Here is a 10,142-nt window from a genome sequence, read left to right as displayed (position 1 = left end):
TAAACACCCAAGAATAACCTTTGAGGTTCAAATTATAGGTTCACTAACGTTTCTTAAGAGCAACTCCACCATTGCTAAGGCCCCCTAGGGCTATTCACTATTTAATCTTCCCAATGGACAGTAACTGCCTTTTGCATCTCCACCCCTACACTGAATAGCCTTGCCAATAGGCAATAAAATATTAGTATTTTTTTTTATTAAAATAATACAAAATAATTTTATTTGTAATTTCGGATAAGATTTTTAATCGTTCTCGTTGCGCCACGTGTCATTATCCGAAAAAACAATTATTGGTGATGGATTTCGATAAGATTTTTATCCAATGTCGTCGTGCCCCGTGTCGTTACCTTTTCAGAATCGTTGAGGATAGATTTTCGATAAGATTTTTAACCAATAACGTCGCGCCATGTGTCATAATCTGTTTACAATCTTTGAGGATAGATTTCGATCAGATTTTTAAAGAATGATGGCATGCCACATATCTTTTTTTGAATTCTCCATATAATCCACCATCCATCCTCAGAAATCTCACACCAATTTTCTCAAGATCTTTATCATTATTCATAGCTTCTGCTTCCTTCTTCACCAAAATCAAAATCTGTATCATTATTCATTGTTTCTAGTTCCTTCTTACAATGTCTTCATCTTCAAGTATGATGTGGGAAATCAATCAATAAGAGGAAGAATCGTTTAACCAATCAGAAGGAATGTTCAATTTCCAGGTGACCCAAAATGAGATGGAAGAAGATGAGGAGCGTACAAGGAGAGATGACGAAGCAAGAATGGCAATAGCCTTACATTCTCGTCGAGTCACCCAAGTTGTGGCTTAGATCTGCAGGCCCAGCCATACCACAAACCTTGATAGAAGCAGGCAACGACGAGGTGCAGATCTCTTGGACGATTATTTTGTCCATAACAGTGCATTCCCTAATACGTACTTTAGACGTCATTTTAGAATGGAACGACATTTGTTCAACAAAATCATGATTGCTGTTTGCAAACATGATTCTTACTTTGTGCAAAAGAATGATGTTTTTGGTGTTATGGGTCTCATTCTTGAGCAAAAAATTACTGCTACCTTGCGGATGCTTGCATATGGAGCATCTGTAGACTAAGTGGATGAGATAGCAAGGATGGGGACATCAACCATTCTTGAGTCCCTGATGAGGTTTTGCAGAGCAATTGAATCTATCTACACCACAGAGTACCTCCGGAGACATACTGAGATGGACTTGCAAAGGCTTCTGAAGAAGGGTGAGATGCAAGATTTTCCTGGGATGATTGGAATCATCAATTGTATGCACTAGACCTGGAAAAACTGTCTAAGTGCATGGCAAGGTGTTTATGGGGATAGAAAAGGAGCAAAAAGTATCATTTTGCAAGTGGTGGCATCTTTTGATACATGGATTTGGCATGCCTTTTTTGGGGTTCTAGGAGCTCAAAATGACCTCAATGTCCTTGCCTAATCCCCAGTGTTCAATGATGTCCTGCAAGGAAATGCACCAAAAGTCACGTACTAGGTTAATGGACATAAGTATGATGGGCTATACTACTTAGCAGATGCCATTTACCCAAGGTGGTCATCGTTTGTCAAAATAGTGTCATGTTTGTGAAGTGCAAAGGAAAAAGACTTTGCAAGTTGTCAAAAGGGGTGCAGGAAGGATGTGGAGCGTTGTTTTGGTATCCTCCAAGCTCGATGGGCGATTGTCAAGGGTGCTGCCAGAATGTTTGATTTAGAGTCGCTTCGATCCATCATGATGACGTGCACCATTCTTCACAACATGATTGTGGAAGATGAGTACAATTATGATGCTATTGATGAATATGAGCCAGACACGATGAACAATTCTAGAACACAAATATATTATGCTCATGACGCTACCGAAGAACCTGTGTAACACGAGCCATTAGAAAATGATGGACGTTACAATGAAAGGCTCATTCAACGATATATTGTACTTCAAAGGCCATATATACACAATGCCTGGCAAATTGACTTGATAGAGCACCAGTGGGAATTGAAACAAGCTTAAGATACTTAAGTTCATTTTGTGTGTTTTTTTTTATTTGGGGTGTTTTTTAAGTTCATTTAGTGAGTTTTTTTTTTATTTGGTATGTTTATGTAATTTTATTTGGTGTGTTTATGTCCTTTGAATAAAGATTGTCTTAGTTTAAATAAATTACCAAATTAAATAAATATACTCTTAGTTTAAATAAAGTACTCTATTCAATAAATAAGAAATTTCAACCCAAAGTAATTGGAAAATTATGGGCTCCGATTACAAAGAAAGTGATGGGAAAATTATGGGCACGTGAATGGAAACTCATCACCTAACCAATTTGTGGTGCTAGGATAATCTTCTCTTGTGGTGTTAGGACCATCTCCTCTTGCTCTCGCTTTTCTTGCACGCCTCGTTCGCACCACATCCGCTTTCTCTGAATTCCAAAAATATTTAGAATTCGGAGACTCCCTTCTAAAGGCGTGTTCATAATGTCAAGATCTCGTTGAGCCCTTCTTTCTTCTCTAATCTCTTCCCTTTCTTGCCTAAGTAGCTCTCTTTCTCTCTCATTAGCTTGAAATTCTCTCTCAACAATTGCATCGTTTGCCTTTTCTCTAGCCTTATCAGCCTCAAATTTAGCCATTTCCTATACCAAAGTCAATTCACCTTGGCGAGCAAGTTCTTCCATACACTTTGCATAATCATTCTTGGAAGCACTCCCTTTTCTCTTTGAAGCCTTCTTACCTTGAGGCCTAATCGGATAACGGGTCGACCCCAATGCTTGTTCAGGGTGGGGAGTTTCTGGCACTTGTTCTGTGTCATCTTCATGAACATGCGAGGAATGATCGGGTGTAGAGTGTAGAGGGGTGTTGTTCATGACAACTTCTGGACCGACAGGCACAACTCTGAATTTAGGACAATCTTTGACAATATTCCAACATTCCCACTGGGTGAATGATTGCCTTTGGTTTTTGGATTTGGCATTATACCAAGATTGTGCTTGAAGTGTCTACAGAATGCGGGAGAAGAAATAATTATAATCAAAGTAGCTAATGTAAATTTAGGTATAGTACAAACAAATAAATAATATATTGTTACTTGATCCGCTAAATTTCCCCACTTCGAAGATTACTACTAGCTTGTGCCAAGGCGTCTCTCCACATACTAAACGATTGGCTAAGTATTTTCCAACAACTGGACATTGATTCTTTGGTTCTTTTCCCACCAATTTTGTCACATCCCGGCCCAGGCCCCCACCACATCCTAGGCTCAACTCTATCGTAGCACGATATTGTCCACTTTGGGCCCTGACCACGCCCTCACGGTTTTGTTTTTGGGAACTCACATGAGAATGTCCCAGTGGGTCACCCATCCTGGGATCGCTCTCGCACGAACTCGCTTAACTTCGAAGTTTCGATGGAATACGAAACCAGTGAGCTCCCAAAATGCCTCGTGCTAGGTGGAGATGAGAATATACATATAAGGCTTACATGATCCTCACCCCCTGGTGATGTGGGATCTTAAAATCCATTTCTAAAGATTGCCTCGGAAATCTGCAAAATCTGCAGAATCCGGCGAAGTTCCATTAAGGTCCGTCACTTGATTATAATAGTAATCGATGATCCAACCGTTGGATCATCACCAAACTTTAATACATTATAGTACATAATATTTGAGGATCATAAGAACTTACGGATCGGAGATCCGACGTACGGATCTTCCTGAATTGGATTTGTAAATTCATAAAATAAAACGCTAACCGCCACTTGAAATTGTAATTGGCGGAGATCTAACCGTGGGATCGTAATGAAACTTTAGTATGTTATTCTAGAAGCTTAATCTGGATCTTGGGAAGTTACAGATCAGAAATCCAAGGTGCAGATCTTCCGGATCAAGTTACGTAGGGTTGTGGACCCTACCATCGATCTTTGACCGATGGTTGACTTTTGGTTAACGGATCTCAAATCATTCTGAGCATCCTTGGGGATGTGTTTTATGTAAGTTATGTGTTTTATTGAGAAGGATTATGAGATGTGGTTTAATAATTGTTCTAGGCACCGATCGTTCATGACACCTCGATGCTTGTGCTAGGGAGTTGTAGCGCGGACTCCAGGTGAGTGGGCATTTGCTTTATATATATATATATATATATATATATATATATATATATGTATTTATGTGTTATGGTTACCAAAACGTTTTTCTTAAATGATTTATGCTTTGAATGCCATGTCATGCTTGCATTTCATTTTATTATATACATTGGTATGTATATGCATACTATTGTATGACGTTGCGGAGGCTAGGTAAGTTTCAGGTGAGTACTGTATGATGCTAGTGGTTACATTGGTTATGGTTATACGTAGAGGCATGTAGAGCTCATTATCCTGCACCCCGATGTTAGTGCTCTTGCCCATGGCTAGGGCATAGTCCTTCACGTGATGTTCACCTCTCGCATTGCACGCTCACCTTGGATCCAAGTTTGGTGCATAGCCTTGTCATACATACCACATTAGGTGGTTTCGACTCGTAGGTGACTTGCGATTATTCGTACAGCTTTCACGTGATCGTAGCACTTGAGCGTATTTATTTACACCCAGCTTTGTCGTACAAACCACAATAGGTGGTTCCGACTTGTGTGCAAGCATATTTGATGAGCTATAGGTTCAGCCGTACAGGTTACATTAGATGACTCCGGTTAACAGATCATTTATATTGATTTATTTCACCTAACTTACTTATTTCATTGCTGAGATACTTAACATGGCATATACTCGGTTTTCATTACTCTTGAGCATGATTTCTACATACGTATGTATTACTATTTTCTGGAAACTTATACGGGGTTTTACAGTGAGAGGTTATTATGTTCAGAAAAGAGAAATGTGTTTTCAAACGTTTTGTTTTTGCCCACTCTGAAGGAAAATTTGTGAAAAACAAGTTCATTTGAGCAACATCAACAACATGCAATTAACAATTAAATGGCGGAATCATGTTTATATGCACTCAAAAACAAAACTTAACCCATGAACTTCAAAGCCTAGTAGATAGGTGAACCAAGACTCAACTCAAAAACAAAGTGAGTTGAGAAATCAATACCTTTGTAGATTCCTCTTTGCATAAGCAAAGGCTAATCACCCAAAGAGAGGGCCTTCATTCCTTGCATCTTAGATCCATGGATTTGGATGAATGAAAAGGTTTCTCCAAGTTCCCAAAATTGAGAACCTCTAAGTCTCCACACCAAGGTAAGATTGGAGAAGAAATGAGTGACCTTGAGGAAGTAAGATTGCTAGATGATCCCTCCAAGGTGGCTGAAATTTTAGAGAGAAAAGAGAGCTTGTATTCTCATCCTTTCCCCAAAAATTACCCTTAATGAATTTTGGCTATAAAGTCATACTTATTCCTTAATTCATTTGAGTGGCAAACTTGTAAATAAGTCCAAAACCACTCCTTCTTTAACATGGGATTTATTGGGCTATTTGGGCCTTTGTGAATCATTATTCATTAAGTTGTCACACAACTTAAGTCAATGGACTTGACGTTCGAAGCCTATTGGGCCTTAAGGTCCAAAACTATCCCGTGGTCTTTTAACGAACTTATTCGTTTGATTAATAATCATATTAATTAATCCTTGCCATAAATAATTAAACCATTTAATTATTCTTACTCATCTCCGTTGAATCTTCAATCTCTACCTTACACGGTGTACGATCCATTAGGTTCCTTTTAGCGAGGCAGTGGGCGATTCAAACTCTTTCAAATCGATTGTGAATTGAAACTTACTTTCAATTCTCCCGTTAGTGATAATACACTTTTAGGGCTTCCACAAACCATGGTTGACGCCTAGCAGCATGTCATGGTTACCCAAGCTAATCAGAAGAGGTGGAGAACCTATTCAGTTTTAGGATTACAAATGCAATACGGTCTTTCTCTAATACAATACTCTTGACCACATTGTTTGGTTTGATAGTTTATTCATGTCTACTATCCAATGTGAGTCTTGTGCTTATATGATTACCTTGAATGTGATTTGGAACACATTCCTAAATCTCATTCATACTCTGGCCAGAGATTCTAAATCATATCATAGAGTATTCTCCCTCAAACAGTTTGAAGGTTAGAGATCCCTTGTTGCGCATTCACTTGTCTCCATGGCTAAGTGGCTTAACCCCAACGATGTCGTGGACACCCTCCTGATGGAGTGACTTTGACATAATCAAAGATTAAGGACCTAACCACAAGACAACTGTGATGCCTCAGGTCAAAAGACTAATTTGCATTATCCCAACCATGAGTTCTCATGTGACATGAATATGAGAACTTTTCGTTGATCGTGTTCAGTGAACTCATTCTCTATTGAGCACCTACGTACTTGTCTTGATGTCACACACACCAATGACTCGAGACTAGTCACTCTCCCTGAGAGAAGACATAGCACGTACTGATCTTAACGGACTGTCAATGCCCAATTGACAATCCTATGATCAGGAACGTTTAGGATGTGTCAACGAAAGAATGGTCTCATGAATCTAACTTCTTTAGATCACATTCTTCCAATCACATATTCCTTGGACTTATCGTTTAAGCATATAACATTTATATGAGACGGCTCAAACAATAATCTTTGCCCTTTACATTAAACTAGATTAGTTTAACATGTGAAATGTCCATAAAGTATCATCATATGATTGGTTTTAGGGCACATTTCCAACAATCTCCCACTTGCACTAGAGCCAATCAGCTTAGTCATCAGTGATGATACCTCTTCTGTAGTCATTTCATAAATGGCTGAGTAGTAGGCCTAGACAATGGATATCTATATGTTATCCATAGAAGCAACCTTGAGAATAACGACGTCACCATTATACATGATTCTTAATCATGTGGTTCAGTCTCTCATTTGAGTTCGGACCTTGATGAGACCTTGATTCCCTGGCTTGAGCTATCGCCCCATTAGTGTCATACACTTTCTGGTTGGAACCGAATGGAGAGTTCATAAATGAACTTTCCCATCCAAACAACAATATTGTAAGCTTCTATATGGCAATATATTTTGCATACATGATGGAACACATTAAAGTCATTACTTTTAACGTTTCCACCCAAATATCTCTTTAGTCATAATAAAGAGATATCTCATTATCACTTCATTCATAATGAAGAGATATTCTATGATGGATTAGATTCATAATCTAATACATTTACGCTTCCATTACGTTACTCTAATTCTTCCTCATTCTTGAGGAATCCATCCTTAGTATTTCTTAAATACCTAATGATTCACTTGACAGTTGCCATGGTTCTGATCCTGGGCTTGCACTGATATCATCTTGTACCGTTCTAGGTACAACTTATATCAATGTTTTCATACAATATGAAATACATAAATCACCTTTCTGCGTACGCATAAAGGATTCTATTTACGCATTATTTCTTTGGGAGTCAAAGGGTACATTCCCTTTGATAAGAACAACTTCCTAGTCTCACTAGAATTGTCATTCTAATTGAAGTTTATCATCATATGAGAAACTTCCTAGCATATCTTGTCTATTTTAGGGATTGATATAATCCAATTATATCTTGAAATATATCTTTATAGATTTCCATCCCATAGACTTTATCTCCCATATACATTCTATCATTATAGAATGTTTAAAGTCATAACTTTAACGATGAAGAATTCCTTTCATTTTCAAAATTAATATATATCATGTATATATATATTCAAATTTAGGAATATGATTAACTCCCACTAATCTTTTGTAAACCTAGTAAACAAAAGATTCATTTACATCTTTATGGGAAATCAAACGATTTGATCCTTTTTCTCATAAGATGCTTATAGCTCCCACTAACTTGCTGAGATTCATGATGGATGGATCTCTACAACTTATATGTCTTGAGACGATTTATAAATCCTTCTCGACTACCTGGGAGCTTGTGGTGTAGGAACTAGGTTGTTATATTTGTTGATCATATCAAACAAATATTTCTTATTAGCACACAACCCCAAATCTTAACATGTTTAAGATTTGTCTTTCTTTCCAACTACATCTTATGGAGTTATGAAAATTTTGGAAGATCTTCTAATTGACAATCATATTGTTTTAGAAGTATATATATCCTATATATGGGTAATAGATAACATCCAACGAACTAAATTTTATTCAAGTTCGTTCTTCTCCTAATGGAGAAATTCATTATCTTATGATGCTATTTTCCTTGATATCTTTCAAGGAAACTCATCTAAAGTGTTATCTTTCCTTGGATCAAATCTAAGGAGGTAAATACTTTAGACGTCTTACTCATCTACTTACATTTCTTGAATTCTTTGAAACCTTTTGCAAAGTATTCGGACTTGTGTTTATTCAAAATAAACTATAGTCCAACCGAGAGTGATCTTCGGTGAATGTCATACAGCATGAGTAGTATTATGTTGTGGACAAGTGCCACTAATATCTAAGTGAATTAACCTCAACAACTTTGTGATTCTTTCTTCTTTCCAAAAGAATAAAGATTCGAACATTTCGCCTCTATACAATTTTAACAAGAAGGTATTGGATCCGGATCTAACGATCCAAAGCATCCATCTATGACCAACTCGTAACTTATGTTTTAGAGGTATCACAACTCAGTTGGGATTAGTCACTACCTTGCAACCTTTTGGGTTTTAAGCATCATCGTATTCTAAACAGTTAAACTACCACATCATCTCTACTATAGAGACAACCAATTAAATTACAATAATCTAATTATTGATTAATAAAGAACAATGTTTTGTCAAACAAAACATTTATCCATCTCTACTATAGTGACGGATTTAAGTTCCTTAAAATTGGAATGTAAAGACAATCTTTAGTGTTTTCCAATTTCTTTGGTAGTTCATATGAGGAAGTAAGTACAATCCGCTTTCGCAGAGATCTATATTTTATTCACTTTCCGAATGTGAAGTACTTTCTCTTCTCTCATTAATCTTCTACTTTTTATTAGCACACTTTTACAACAATTGTAAAACATAGTTGCTAATATAGAATCATGTATTCAAGTAGAAGAACCAACTGTTTTGAACTATTTCAAGAACATATTACAACACCTTCGAAAGGTGTGTTCTTGACACTTGCAAGACATTTCTTGCAAATACCCCTTCCAATGTCCATCCTTTCATAAAGAAAGTTTGTTCCCTTGGAGTTATTTTGCCTTCTTCATTTGACTTCTCCTTTGACTACAATAGTCATGGTCCCTAAACTCCCACTATCTCTCTTGAAACTTATTTCAAATGTGTTATACACATCAAACGATTTGGAGAGCGTGCGGTTATTGTTCACTATATAGTTTATCATAAACTTAGTGAACCATTAGAATAGGGACACAAAGGTGAAGTCCTTGCCTAATTTCCGTCTCATTAAGTGGTTTAACACTTCAACACTCAATGATTCAAAATCATCATAAGTCCATGTTGATGTACTATTTTTGTCAACCAACCATTATGTTCTCAACATAATTACAAACTTTCAAGAGTTGTTCAAAGCAACTCTCATTTCTTCATACAACAATTTGTAAATGGAGAATCATGGCACATAAAGTGTCCATGCCCTTGTGCTTACTTCTCAAGTTCCTTGTTCGTGTAACAAAGAGACAAGCACTAGAGTTTGCATTGTCCTCTTCATGGTAGACTTATCTAACATGTTCTTCCATTGATACATTATCAATAGGAAGATTGTGAGGATGAGACTACTTAGGCACTTTTACAATCCATTCAAGACAATCTATGGGATTGTGGTACCAAGTTCGGAAACTAAAGCGTTCGGTTTTTCTTTGTCAAGTTTTGGATAGCGTTTGCAAATATATTGGTAAACAAATACATAACGAATATAAATTGATTGATTTTAAGCTATTTGATCCGGGTCTTTAAATCAAAATAGCACCACCCACTATTTTTAGCAAATTCCATATCCCTCATCGGAATTCGAGAGTTTTTGGAGGAAACTCTTAGTAGGGTATGGGAGGCTCACTATTACCAAGCCCACCTCACGATGATACGATGTTGGCTAGCATTAATAATAATGAGAGAGTACTCTTACTCATTTGCATCTCTTGCAAGTACCCATCTTATTTGGCCTCTAGAGAATGTTGCCTCACAAT

At 37.1% G+C, this 10,142-nt stretch overlaps 1 pseudogene; it reads right to left on the bottom strand.

Moving 5' to 3' along the window:
* Positions 1-2,302: 2,302 nt before the first annotated feature.
* LOC148693448 (uncharacterized) overlaps positions 2,303-10,142 on the bottom strand; it is a 29,179-nt pseudogene continuing 21,339 nt past the window's right edge.

This window comes from Pyrus communis, chromosome 10 (assembly GCF_041283825.1).
Source record: "Pyrus communis isolate YQ-2024b chromosome 10, ASM4128382v1, whole genome shotgun sequence".
NCBI lineage: Eukaryota > Viridiplantae > Streptophyta > Magnoliopsida > Rosales > Rosaceae > Pyrus > Pyrus communis.
Note: the sequence above shows the minus strand (reverse complement) of the source record. Positions and strands in the feature narration are given on the sequence as shown.